The 12144-nt window shown below is 38.0% G+C and overlaps 1 long non-coding RNA gene across 1 annotated transcript in view; it reads right to left on the bottom strand.

The window, feature by feature from the left end:
• The window catches only part of LOC135202237 (uncharacterized), a 200435-nt gene extending 188702 nt beyond the window's left edge, over window positions 1-11733 (bottom strand). Inside the window, exons 1-2 of the long non-coding RNA XR_010311692.1 lie at window positions 11574-11733; window positions 5586-5627 (exon numbers count right to left, since the gene is read on the bottom strand). This is a non-coding gene — a long non-coding RNA (uncharacterized LOC135202237). The remainder of the gene's footprint in view (window positions 1-5585; window positions 5628-11573) is intronic.
• Between the last annotated feature and the right edge of the window lie 411 nt (window positions 11734-12144).

Raw genomic sequence — 12144 nt, forward strand, 5'->3', positions numbered from 1 at the left:
CATTGATTTTATATATATATATATATATATATATATATATATATATATATATATATATATATATATATAAAAGCGACTAGACAACGATATATCATCGTCAACAAACAAAAGAGCTTTAAAAGCACAGAATGATGATGGAATTTCCAAAAATGAGTTTGTGAAATGGTATCGCACATTACGACTGTATAGCGGTTCCCAACTTTTTTTTTTGGGGGGGGGGTGGGGTTGGGGTTGGGGGAAGTGGCCATATCCCCCCTATCAACGTCTAAAACCCTGCGGTGAGATATATATAATATTTATGATATATTCACATGGAGGAAGCATAAAAGGCTTCTGTGAAGGCAAGATTTTGATAGTACTAGTGCTGGACTCTCTCTCTCTCTCTCTCTCTCTCTCTCTCTCTCTCTCTCTCTCTCTCATATATGAGAAGAAATGTGACGCCCACGAAGAAAGAACAGGGCGAGATCTGTGGGGGACAGGGCGAAGTCCTAAAAAAGATTGTATTATATATAGCACAGGAGCCAGATATAGGCCTAGTACGACTTTCATAGCCTCATTGCGGAATTTTGGATGGATGAAAGGCATAGCAGCTGAGAGCTTTTTCACAGTTTTAGCTGCTGCCTGTATATTAGAGCAGCCTAGTAGACAGGCAGCTAATAATAATATCCTTAGCTGGCTATTTTCTAGGCATTATTTTCACATAAAAATAAATAAAAAAAAAAAAAAAACAAAAATGGCTCAGTGAAAATGACCAATAACGACCACAGCGAATGGAATAACCATGATTAGGCTTTCAGGAAAGAATGAAGGAAGGAAAGACAGCAATAATAATCCAAGACAACGTCAGAGAGAGCGAGAGAGAGAGAGAGAGAGAGAGAGAGAGAGAGAGATGATACAATGAACCGAGAAGACTCATAATGAACAATAATTAAGATACAAAAAAACTGATGATGATGATGATGATAACGTTAATATGGAAAGTAATAACTATGTAAAAAGCACAAATAATAGTCGAGAATAATAATAACTAATCATCATCATCATCATCATCCCAAACACTCGAGTGGACTGGGATCTTCCCCCTCTTCCACTCCACCATATAACCTCCCCCACCCCTACCGACTTATTTCACACAAAACGCAACGCCATCCCCATCTCCAACGCCCGCCTTCTCCCCCAATCTCCAACGCCCGTCTTCTCCTCCCATCTCCAACGCCAGCCTTCTCCCCCATCTCCTTTTAGACACCCGGAGATTTCTTCAAAACGAATTCAGAACATTATCGTCATTAATTATTATTATTTATTATTATTATTATTATTATTATTTATTATTATTATTTTTTTATTTTTATTAATTATTTATCCATTATTTATTATTATTATTATTATTATTAATTATTATTATTTATTATTATTATTATTATTTTATCATCATTAATTATTATTATTATTATTATTTAATTATTATTATTAATTATAAGAGAAGAACCCTATTCATGTGGAATAAGGCCACCACAGGGGGCTTACTATACTAGTTATGGCCCATGAGAGAGAGAGAGAGCAGAGAGAGAGAGAGAGAGACACACAGCCTCCATTTCTGGTCCTGTACTTCTTGGGAAGCTTAGCGTTAAATGACAGCAACACCCCTACCCCCCCCACCACCCCCTTCCCAACTCTATTCTCACTTTTTTTAATTATTCCACCACCTCCACCTCCCCGACCCTACAGCAGCGTGGCCCCAAATGTATAAGCTAATTCCTCTTTACACGAGAATGCTTATTCCTCACTTATAGATGAGGAGGCCTTGGAGAGAGAGAGAGAGAGAGAGAGAGAGAGAAGAGAGAGAGAGAGAGAGAGAGAGAGAGATTTGGCAGGGGTATTTGCTTCAGGCAAAATGTTGCAGAATACCTCTGCATTACATTAGTTAGCCATTACATAGTCATCCTTAGCTGAACAGAGAGAGAGAGAGAGAGAGAGAGAGAGAGAGACTTCGGGGAAATTCAAGTAAAGGAGTCCATGGTGCCACGCACGTATAAAACAAAACAGAATTGTGCTTGCTAAGCAATAGTGTGCTTGGCAATAACATCGACATCTTTGTCACATCACCCAGCACATACTACATCACATCGAATATAACCAAACTGACCCTTCACGACAGAAAACGCAAAACAAAGGACCTCAACAAACAGCCAATCACAGATGTAACATCTAGAAGCCCTGACTGTTCAAAGGAATTAGCCTTAAACTGCAAATTTCTCAGTTTGTCCCTTGCCTTAAAATTCGTGGTATTTATAGTTTTTTCTAAAACATATTTCCACCTTCAGCTGATTATAGTTTACCAGCATGGAAAAAAAACTGAGTCCTGACATAAGACGGTTTTTCGCGATTCACTGGTCTCTGTGAGTACCGGGATTGCTATCAAATCAATTATAAATGCCTGTGACAATCGACCTATACCCGGATGAACGGCAACAAATATTAAACCTAAAAGCTGCGCAAAACATCTAACAAGAAAAACGTACTTACTGAAAAATATCACCACGAAAACAAACTGATTCAGATTGTCCTTTTTTTCCCAGTCATGGCTGCCTAAAAAGTGCTCAAGATTTTCTCTCGGCCAATCAGAGACCTCCACCAAAGAACAGAAACCATTTCCATCGCCTCCTCATTGGCTGGAACCGGAAACTGGAACCTTTAAAGGCCAGTGGATGGAGGGCTTGGAAGACCACTGGCTGGCTAGACTCTTAAAAACAGATTTCCAAATGGATAACAATTTTTTTGTTCTATTGGGATTCTTTGTCACGAATATTCCTTAAACATATAGATATATATTTAGACGACTCGTCGGCAGTGGATTAGTTTTCCAAAGGGAAATCACAAATTCTTGGTAATTTGTTTTTTTCCTAGCGATACTTACCTCGAACCATTACAGTGGAGATTCCCGGATGTCGATCCGGGTCTGACCAGAAACAATATATACATTTTGAGGAAAAAAAAAAAAAAAAAGATTGAAAAAACATTAAACAAATAAAAAAGCCAAAATAAATTTTTAAAAATCAAATAAATCACTGATTTTTTATATATTTTTTATTGTTTTTTAAAGAATAAAAGAAATCACCAACCTTGGTTGGGATGCTATGAAATGTCCCCCTCCCATTTACTGCGGGTAAGTGGGGGAGGGGGGAGGGGGGAGGGGTGTGGGCAGGTGCCTGACAGCCGAAATCAATGTGCCTGGGGATACCATACAACATAAACACTGCAAGTCATCAAAATGATCAACAATAATTCTATTTCTGCTTTCATCCACCTAGGAATCCCACGATGATGTTTCATTATTCAAAACAATCATCACAAACGTAACTCCTCTGTGGTTTTCCATCTCTGCCTGAACGAATTTCCTTCTTTCAATCATGGGTGCACTAACAGTTAACATTTACAAATGTTAAGATTTTCATTTGCCTGTCAATTCACTTAATGGCGACGTCACGATGTTTCGGAAAAACGCCACGATGACATCTATAGATATAGTAGTTGACTCCTTTAACCCAAGGGGAACTGCAAGCTCTGTTTACAGGCCGGCCCTTTTGTACCCTTCGGCCCCACAACATACGTGGGCATACGCCGTCTTGATAAGTGAATGTTGACCCCAGCTTGAGAATAAGTGCTCAGTATACAACATTCAGTTCCTTTTAACAGTGAAACCCAGCCGAATTCATTCACGGGGGGAAGTTGTCAAGCGTCGCCGTCGTCTTCTTCCTATTAGGAAAGAAAGGCGACTGACTGACTGACTGACTAACTGCTTCCAAGTCCACATCAGCCATTCAGAACGAGTCTCACTTTTGTGTTGACGACGCTTCTGCCGTCTCCTATTTGAGGAGAGCAGCAACCACAACCACAGGGAAATGGCAACTGAGCTCATAATGGAATCAAGATGCCTTAGAGAGTTGAAGGGTGGGAAAAGCTGACAAGAGAGGATGATGGATATATAAACAAGACATACAGAAGAGCTCATGTATAAGCATGGTCAAACACCAACGACGACGACGAAGTCATAATTACAGCTGCGAGAAGGTCCCTGGGGTCTAAGGAAAGCAACACAAAAGCATGTAGATCTATTTAGTGTTCGACTTGCATGCACCCAGATACTATAGATGAGTATAAACTCAAGTTTGAACTTGTATTGCAATCGATATCTTGCACCAAATACAAATGGTGTCACTGGCCCTTCCATCCTACATGAACCGACATAGCATAAGTAGAGACAATGATGTGTCTTTCCTCCTTTGAGAATATCAGAAACTATACTAAAGCGTCAATAATGCCTTCCACTTTTTTTTCATGTAAAATACACGAAGAGATGTAAAAAAAAATAATGGGACGTCGAAAGTGCAGTATATACAGATCTGTCAACACTGATGAAACGCCACAAACAATATATTATAAACCCAGGTCACCGAATTCCTGCTACTGGGCGTCAATGCGAACTTTGACTGTTTATCAGACATGCAGCGAATCGCAATTTTTATTCTAAATGAAACAAGTTTCTGACTTCTCAGGGATGTCAGTAATTAAACAACTGCCGCGTAGCCAAAAGTACAATTGCCGTATGGTGACGAAAAAGGAGACAGTGGGTGATGACCTATAACCTCCGAGGAAAGGAACACATCACATACCTTTATAACTAAAGATCGCGTCGCCTTTAATGCAAATGAACAAAATCTTCGAAACAGACTGACTATCCCAAACGTTAAGCATTCTCTCTCTCTCTCTCTCTCTCTCTCTCTCTCTCTCATTCATCAAAGGAGCCAACGAGGTTTTTTTGGGGGGAGGGGGGAGTTGACCAAATACGAATAAGAGAAAAATGCTTGTTACTTTCCAAAAGAGGGTGACAATATTCAAATGACCTGACTTGGTCATGCAACAGAGTCCGGAGTTGAACCGTTTGCAAATGAATTTCACAAAATATATATGAGCTAGGAGTGAATAAAGTTCCTGGAATCAAAACAACACGAAGTCGACGATAAACGATTGCATGCACCCCGATTTTTAAATACTATACGAACGAAAAGATTAAAACACAATTCGCAACTTTAGCGCTTTTTCTATATCTGAACATTGCGCACCAAGACTATACAACAAAATACTGTCAGAAGTGAAGATCATACAAGGAGAGAGTAAAGCTTTAAATAAAAAAAACCTTAAAAAAAAAAAAAAAACAAAAAAAAAAAAAAAAAAAAAAAAAAAAAAAAAAAAAAAAAAAAAAAACTAGACTCTCCTATTCTGCAGGAGCTGCGATACTGACGAGAAAACACTAAGAGACAATTAAAAAGTATAAGAAGCACTCACAGTTATGAATTTATATATATATATATATATATATATATATATATTTATATATATATAATATTACATATGTATGTATGTATTTATGAAATGCAAAACTAACGAAAAAAATGAAAAAAAATATTGATAAAAAAGAGAAAAAGTACCCAGCATTTCACCACTGGGGAGTAAACAGTTAAAACGAATACAAACTTAAATTCCTTCCAAAAGGATAATAAAAGCACATAACAACTGGTACTCACCGAGCGATTGCTTCTGTAGCGCCACCGGTGCAAAGAGACGTTCTGAAAATGGAAAAATAACATTCATTACACAAGCTGGTCACCCGAAGACAGAAACAGTTGCATTTCATAAACAAACTTCCAGATAACTACAAAATACAGACGCAGCAGTATCTATAGCAAACTTCCTTCCTTCCACTGTTCCAATTTTGGTCGTAATCCCGTGAGCAGCGTACGCAGGAGTTGCGACTAGTGTAAGCACTCAGTACCATAATACTGAGCCGGACAAACAGACACATGGTCAAATGGATTGGACACTTAAATTATTCTTTGCAATTTTCAGTGAGGGAATAATGGGCAAATGCGTCAGTTACTTACAGATGACTGAAACTCGCTACAGTAACACTTTCTTTTACTGTGTACTGATACCCTCTTTATTTTCTGTTTTAATTTCTCTCATTTCTCTGTATATTTGCGTGTTACGGGATGCTCAGGTGAACGAGCCCGTTTTGGCATATGGACATTTTAACCCATTTCATGATTACAGTAGTGGCTGACGCACCAAGTTCATGAACACCCAACCAAATTCCTCACTGCCGCTACAATGCTCATGGATGACGAGCCAATAGTTATTCTTTGGAAGTGTTCTTCACATATTCGTAGCGCACTATCAGATCCAAATAGCATACACTCGGTTTTGTCTTCACTGAGTTTAGAGTTTCTTCGCCGACATCCATTTATCTTTCATTACAGGATCGATTTCACTTGTGGCATCTTCTACAGTTTCGAAAGGAAAATGCGACTGGAAATATTAACAATAGCTGTCGCCCTTGTCTGCATTTTGTAGAATTATTGAGAGAGATGAGAGAGAGAAGAGAGTATTCACTCTTTAATTTTCAAGTGGTAGTTCAATTAATATAATATAGAATACAAGAGACTGCTGTCGATGGATATATATATATATATATATATATATATATATATATATATATATATATATATATATACTATAGTATACGCATAATAATAATAATAAATCCTACGTTTGGCAATTTCAAACCTCTCATTTTCGTTATTTATATTGTTGCCTAAGTACGGATACAAGCACACGATCGTTATTATTCTCTGTCATAAAACACTTCTTTGTCGTAAATTGATCCTGAGTTCAGAGAGAGGGAGAGAGAGAGAGAGAGAGAGAGAGAGAGAGAGAGAGAGAGAAATAAACCAGGCGGGGACAGTCGTGACGGAGTCATAACGGTCATCGAATTCAAACTGAAAATCACAAAGGTCGATCTTATAGCAAGCAAAATAAATGCTATTATGCTTTGATACAGATAAAACGAGTGGACAGGGATTTTTTTAACGACTTTTATCAGATGTGTATTAAAACAATAGGTTAATTCAGCATATATCAGTTAACCTTACATTTACAGTACGTAAATATACTTTGTAATCTCAAAAATTTTGCACGTCGTACTACGCCAGTGGGTCTGTCCGTGTCTCCTCTGCTTGGGCCACCTCGGTAAGTGGGCGACGATGAAACCCGTGTAAGGGGGGAGGGGATAACGGATATCTGAGGGGGATGTACCAGGGGAGGGGGGGGGGGGCGGCAGTGAACCTTTCCTCCAAGCAGTAAACAAAACCCATGCGGGGAAAACACTTAGGCCTAATAGCTTTCATACCCTGGATACGATATTCAGAAATCCGTAATTATGATTATTGTTATTCACGCAATAATAATAATAATAACAAAATACATAGTTAATGTTATGACGTATCATACTGAGAGAGAGAGAGAGAGAGGAGCGAGAGAGAAGAGAGAGAGAGAGCCACTCGAGTATGTCCATCTTGAAGTTGTAGGATCCAACCTATGACAGGAAATGTTTCATGGCTGAGAATACGATCGTGTATGTATGCCGTGTATATACGTGACTAAATGAAATAATATATAACTGCTAAAGCTAATCTGTATCCGTCTATAGGACATTTCTTTGTGTATTTACTTGTATTTTTGATCCTATTTCTGTATCCTCTGTTTTCAAAATTCGGTTTTTCTTGTAATGTGGTCAGCTTGTGCGATCTGTGACTTATAGACATCCACCACCCCCCCCCCCCCCCCCCCCCCCCCCCCCCCCCCCTTCCCAGGATCGTTAATTGTGTAAGTGATAAATGAAACGTAATGAATTTTGTCGACGTTAAACATACATCGCCTCGGCCTATGCTTCAAGCTTCAAGGAATGAATACGAGTTGAAAATTCAACTCATTTTGAGTTGAAAATTCAACTCATTTTGAATTATTAATGAATTTATACTCATATAACTGGTCTGGGTTTTAAAAATAATATTGGGGTTTCGTTATAAATATTGCTATATAAATAAATATATGACTATATAATTCGACGAAACTCCATCCTAATCTCACACCTTATACTGGTACGAAAGATTAATGAAGGGTGATGCAAGTATGACAAGTCTCTGTTTTATTTCAAATCACATTTGAAAAAAGTTAAGGCTAAAATATTTGCTCTCATTTTCAACATTATTCTTGCGATGGAAATGTCATATATAATCATGACAAGAAACAATACTTGGATTCATCTCTGGATGTTGCTGTCATTGCTTAGGTAAAACATAAGCTCTCTATCTCTCAATCCGTTTCAGATTAAAAAATAAAAATAAGAAAATTACTAGTTTTGTATTGTACTATGGACCCTTCTGGCTGGTTGAGGATAACAACTGATCTTTTACTCCTGCATAAAAATAAGGCAATATAGCCCGCATTACATACCTTTAACTATTCTAGCGTGAAATAAAAAAGTGAAATTTGTTTGACAGAAAAATCACAAACTGACAGTGAATGCCTGTTAACCATACGACATACCTTGAAGATGATTAAACTCTAAATGCTCTCATTTTAAGTTAATGAACAGGTGACTAAAATCTCACATTAGTACTACACACTTGTGTTCTTCACTAGGTATGGGGCAAAATTCGAGGTCTACCAAACAACCAGGTATCGAGAAAATGATAAAAATCTGAAGCAGTTTTCAATATAGCCAACACTCGTGTACAAAAATTGAAACTAATATATACTAAAATTAACACAGAACAACAACAAGTAATTCAATAGACTGTGCCTGGCAGAAAGCGGCCTTATTGCCGGATATGATGAGGGCAAGAATAGCATGAAGGTGCCCTCAGAAGTTGAACCAGCTCACGTTGGTATCAGGCGATCAACTGGCATTACGGTACGGTACGGCACGGCACAACGTTGATATTTAGCTTATGTGTACGGTATGGAATTACGGTACGAAGTTTACCAAAGTAGGGTACGGTATAGTTCAGGTACGGAAAAAACGGACAAATTCCGTACCGTACCTCATCTTAGGCTTGGATATATCAATTACCGCTATTGCATATTTGGCAACGTCCAATAACTTCACTAGTAGATTACTAAGGTACTTTATATTTCAGTTTGTAGGTAATATACCATGAACGTGTCTGCTTCCCCTGCAAAGTATTAAACTGATCACATTGCGTTGCGCGAATCATTCATGAACAGTATATAATACGTTTTAGTGCATCGACTCTACAGTGGTGAACGCCACGGCACTGGAGAATAGTGGGCTAAGTACAGTTCCTTCATTGTTATAGGCTGGGCAGGCACAAGAAAGCTATTCTGATATAGCCAGTTTCTGGAACTTTACAGTGAGATTTTTTTTTTTCTTTCTCTGACTAGGCTGAACAATTAGATATTATCGTTAAAAAGAATGTTTTATGTTATATACGCAGAGTTGTGACCCCGAGATTGTTGTATTTACAAAACCAAACAAATAATCCCTATGATTTTTACTATTACAAATGTTTTGATTTGTAATTTCTCTACCATTTATTTGTTTCGGTATCTTTAGTTTTAACTTTACTTTTGAACATAAGGAACACAACTTATGACATCTGGAAGTTAAGTAAATTAGATCGACTGCTAAAGTTAACTGATTCGGATATATATTAAAATACACATTATATATATATATATATATATATATATATATCTATATATATCTATATATAAAATCTGAAATTTAAGTAAAGTAAGATGCTTGTTCAACTTACAGGCATTATATATTTCACTATGTCCAGAGGAATAATGCCTTTAAGTTGAACAAACATCTTACTTGACTTAAATTGCATATATATATATATATATATATATATATATATATATATATATATAGATAGAGATGAGAGAGAGAGAGAGAGAGAGAGAGAGAGAGAGAGAGAGAGAGAGAGAGTGGATAAACTGTAGACTAAAATACCATTTTTTAGAATGTGTACTTTAATTTATATTGTTATTTTATATTGGTATCCATGTAACCAAATCTCTGCAACTTTGCGTATGTTTATACATCCATACACATGCACACAATTACATAAAGTGGCAAACAAAGGAACAATATTAATAGAAATATACCGATCATAACGTCCGATATTGAGTGAGAAAAAGAGAGAGCCATGCCAATATTTATCAAGTCACAGGATTACGGCTAAGTTTCGGCCGTTCATTTTTTAATATACCAAATTGCGCATGAAATAAACAAGAACAAAATGTGGGCGAGATCGTACAAAAAGCAATTATACTGATACAAAAATGGATAGGATGAGGGCAAAACTTAAGGTGAATAAAACAAAAAAAAAGTTATCAAATGGGAGAGGTGGCGCGTAAAGAGAGAGAGAGAGAGAGAGAGAGAGAGAGAGAGAGAGAGTGTGTGTGTGTGTGTGTCCGGGTTACTACGAATAATGTGGAATGTGCAGCTAACATGTTTATTTGTGGGTTTTGCAATAGTGAACTCCCTGTTAGAGAGAAAGGAAACCGGCGATACTGAGCAACGGGGACATAATACTGAAACCTCCTCCCTCTCCTTCAATGGCATATCACTGGACTCCGATGATGATGATGATGATGATGATGATAATAAATAAATAAATAAATAAAGGTAGGAAAGAAAAACAAGCTGAATGAAATATGTCCTCCATCAAAGATAGGCCTACTACCTATTCACGGAACGCCGGTCAAAGATTTATATAAAACGTATTACCGTCAAAATTCTCTCCTCTTTCTTCTTCTCTCTCTCTATATATAGGTAGGTAGGTTCTATAGACAGACGTTCTCCCTTTTTTCAGTTAAGACTGCGAAGGAGAAGTAGTTTGGCGTGCTCTTGCTTTTTCATAGTAGCTGTATTTTTTCCTTTCGACAGGTGTGACATAGATACGTTTGATGGAGAAGGAAGAGGAGAGTGATACGTTTTATATAAATCTTTGACCGGCGTGTCGTGAATAGGTACGTAGTACCTATAAGTAGGCCTATCTTTGATGGAGGGCAGATTCCATTCAGCTTGCTTTTCTTTCCTTTATTTGGTAGATTATTATCATCATCATCATCGGAGTCCAGTAATATGATACCATTGATGGAGAGGGAGGAGGTTTAGTAGGTCTAATATTACTATTCCGCGGCGGCCTAGACTATGGCAGTTGCGGTTTTTCAATGCAGTTTTACCCCCTGAACAAGAATTTTAAGTTATAGTTATTCGGACGACTGTAATTAGGGCCCCAGGGGCTCGTACTAAACACAACGAAATACATTGGACGCCCCAATTCCTGGTGGCTTTCGTATTCGAGGGGACGAACGATGCGGAATGCTTATAGAGAAATACCGGAGGTTTCAGTGATGCATGCATATTAGCTATGTCCCCATTGTTCAGTATCTAAAGCATACTACTATAGTACCTGTTGAATTTAGAAGCATTTTAGTCACATCGGCCTAGCTACCTAATCGTCGGTTTCCTTTCTCTCTAACAGGGAGTTCATTATTGCAAAACCCACAAATAAACATGTTAGCTGTACATTCCACATGATAGACAGATACTATTCATGCAGTCATCGAAAGAGGTAAAAAAAGAACAACAAAAATCTGGTTGTTCAAAAGCAGCATTATGTTGGTATCGTCCCTACCTGCATTATGATTCCCTTCCCCTTCCTCACGCGGCAGCATCCAGCCAGATGACGGTGAGACATCTTATCGAGGTCACATCTCAAGCTAAACTGCTGCTGCTTGTGGCAGACTGGCAGCCAGGGCCAGCCTGCCTGCTTGCCCGGTTAAGAGGCACGAGAGATGGAGTAGCAAGAGCCGCTATGCTTGCGCATTAGAACTGGCTCCAACTTGATGAAAGTAGCTTACTTATTGTTGGATCTCAGCGTGGGTATAGTAAGTAACAGGGAATGAATGGAGTAACTTGCACTTAAATTTAAGTATACATGACTAAACTAAATTAATTTTTGCCTTTTATCATGGTTTTCGGACACTGATAAGGGAGCTGTTTGTCACTATCACTCTACTCTCTCTCTCTCTCTCTCTCTCTCTCTCTGTCAATAACAGAGATGTTGTGACATAATTAATCAATTAATCTCTCTCTCTCTCTCTCTCTCTCTCTCTCTCTCTCTCTCTCTCTCTCTCTCTCAAATTCTTGTGAGTACTCACGGGTTGATTTTAGACCTTAGAGGACTGCTGTGTTACCTCGTTTCT

This window comes from Macrobrachium nipponense, chromosome 30 (assembly GCF_015104395.2).
Source record: "Macrobrachium nipponense isolate FS-2020 chromosome 30, ASM1510439v2, whole genome shotgun sequence".
NCBI lineage: Eukaryota > Metazoa > Arthropoda > Malacostraca > Decapoda > Palaemonidae > Macrobrachium > Macrobrachium nipponense.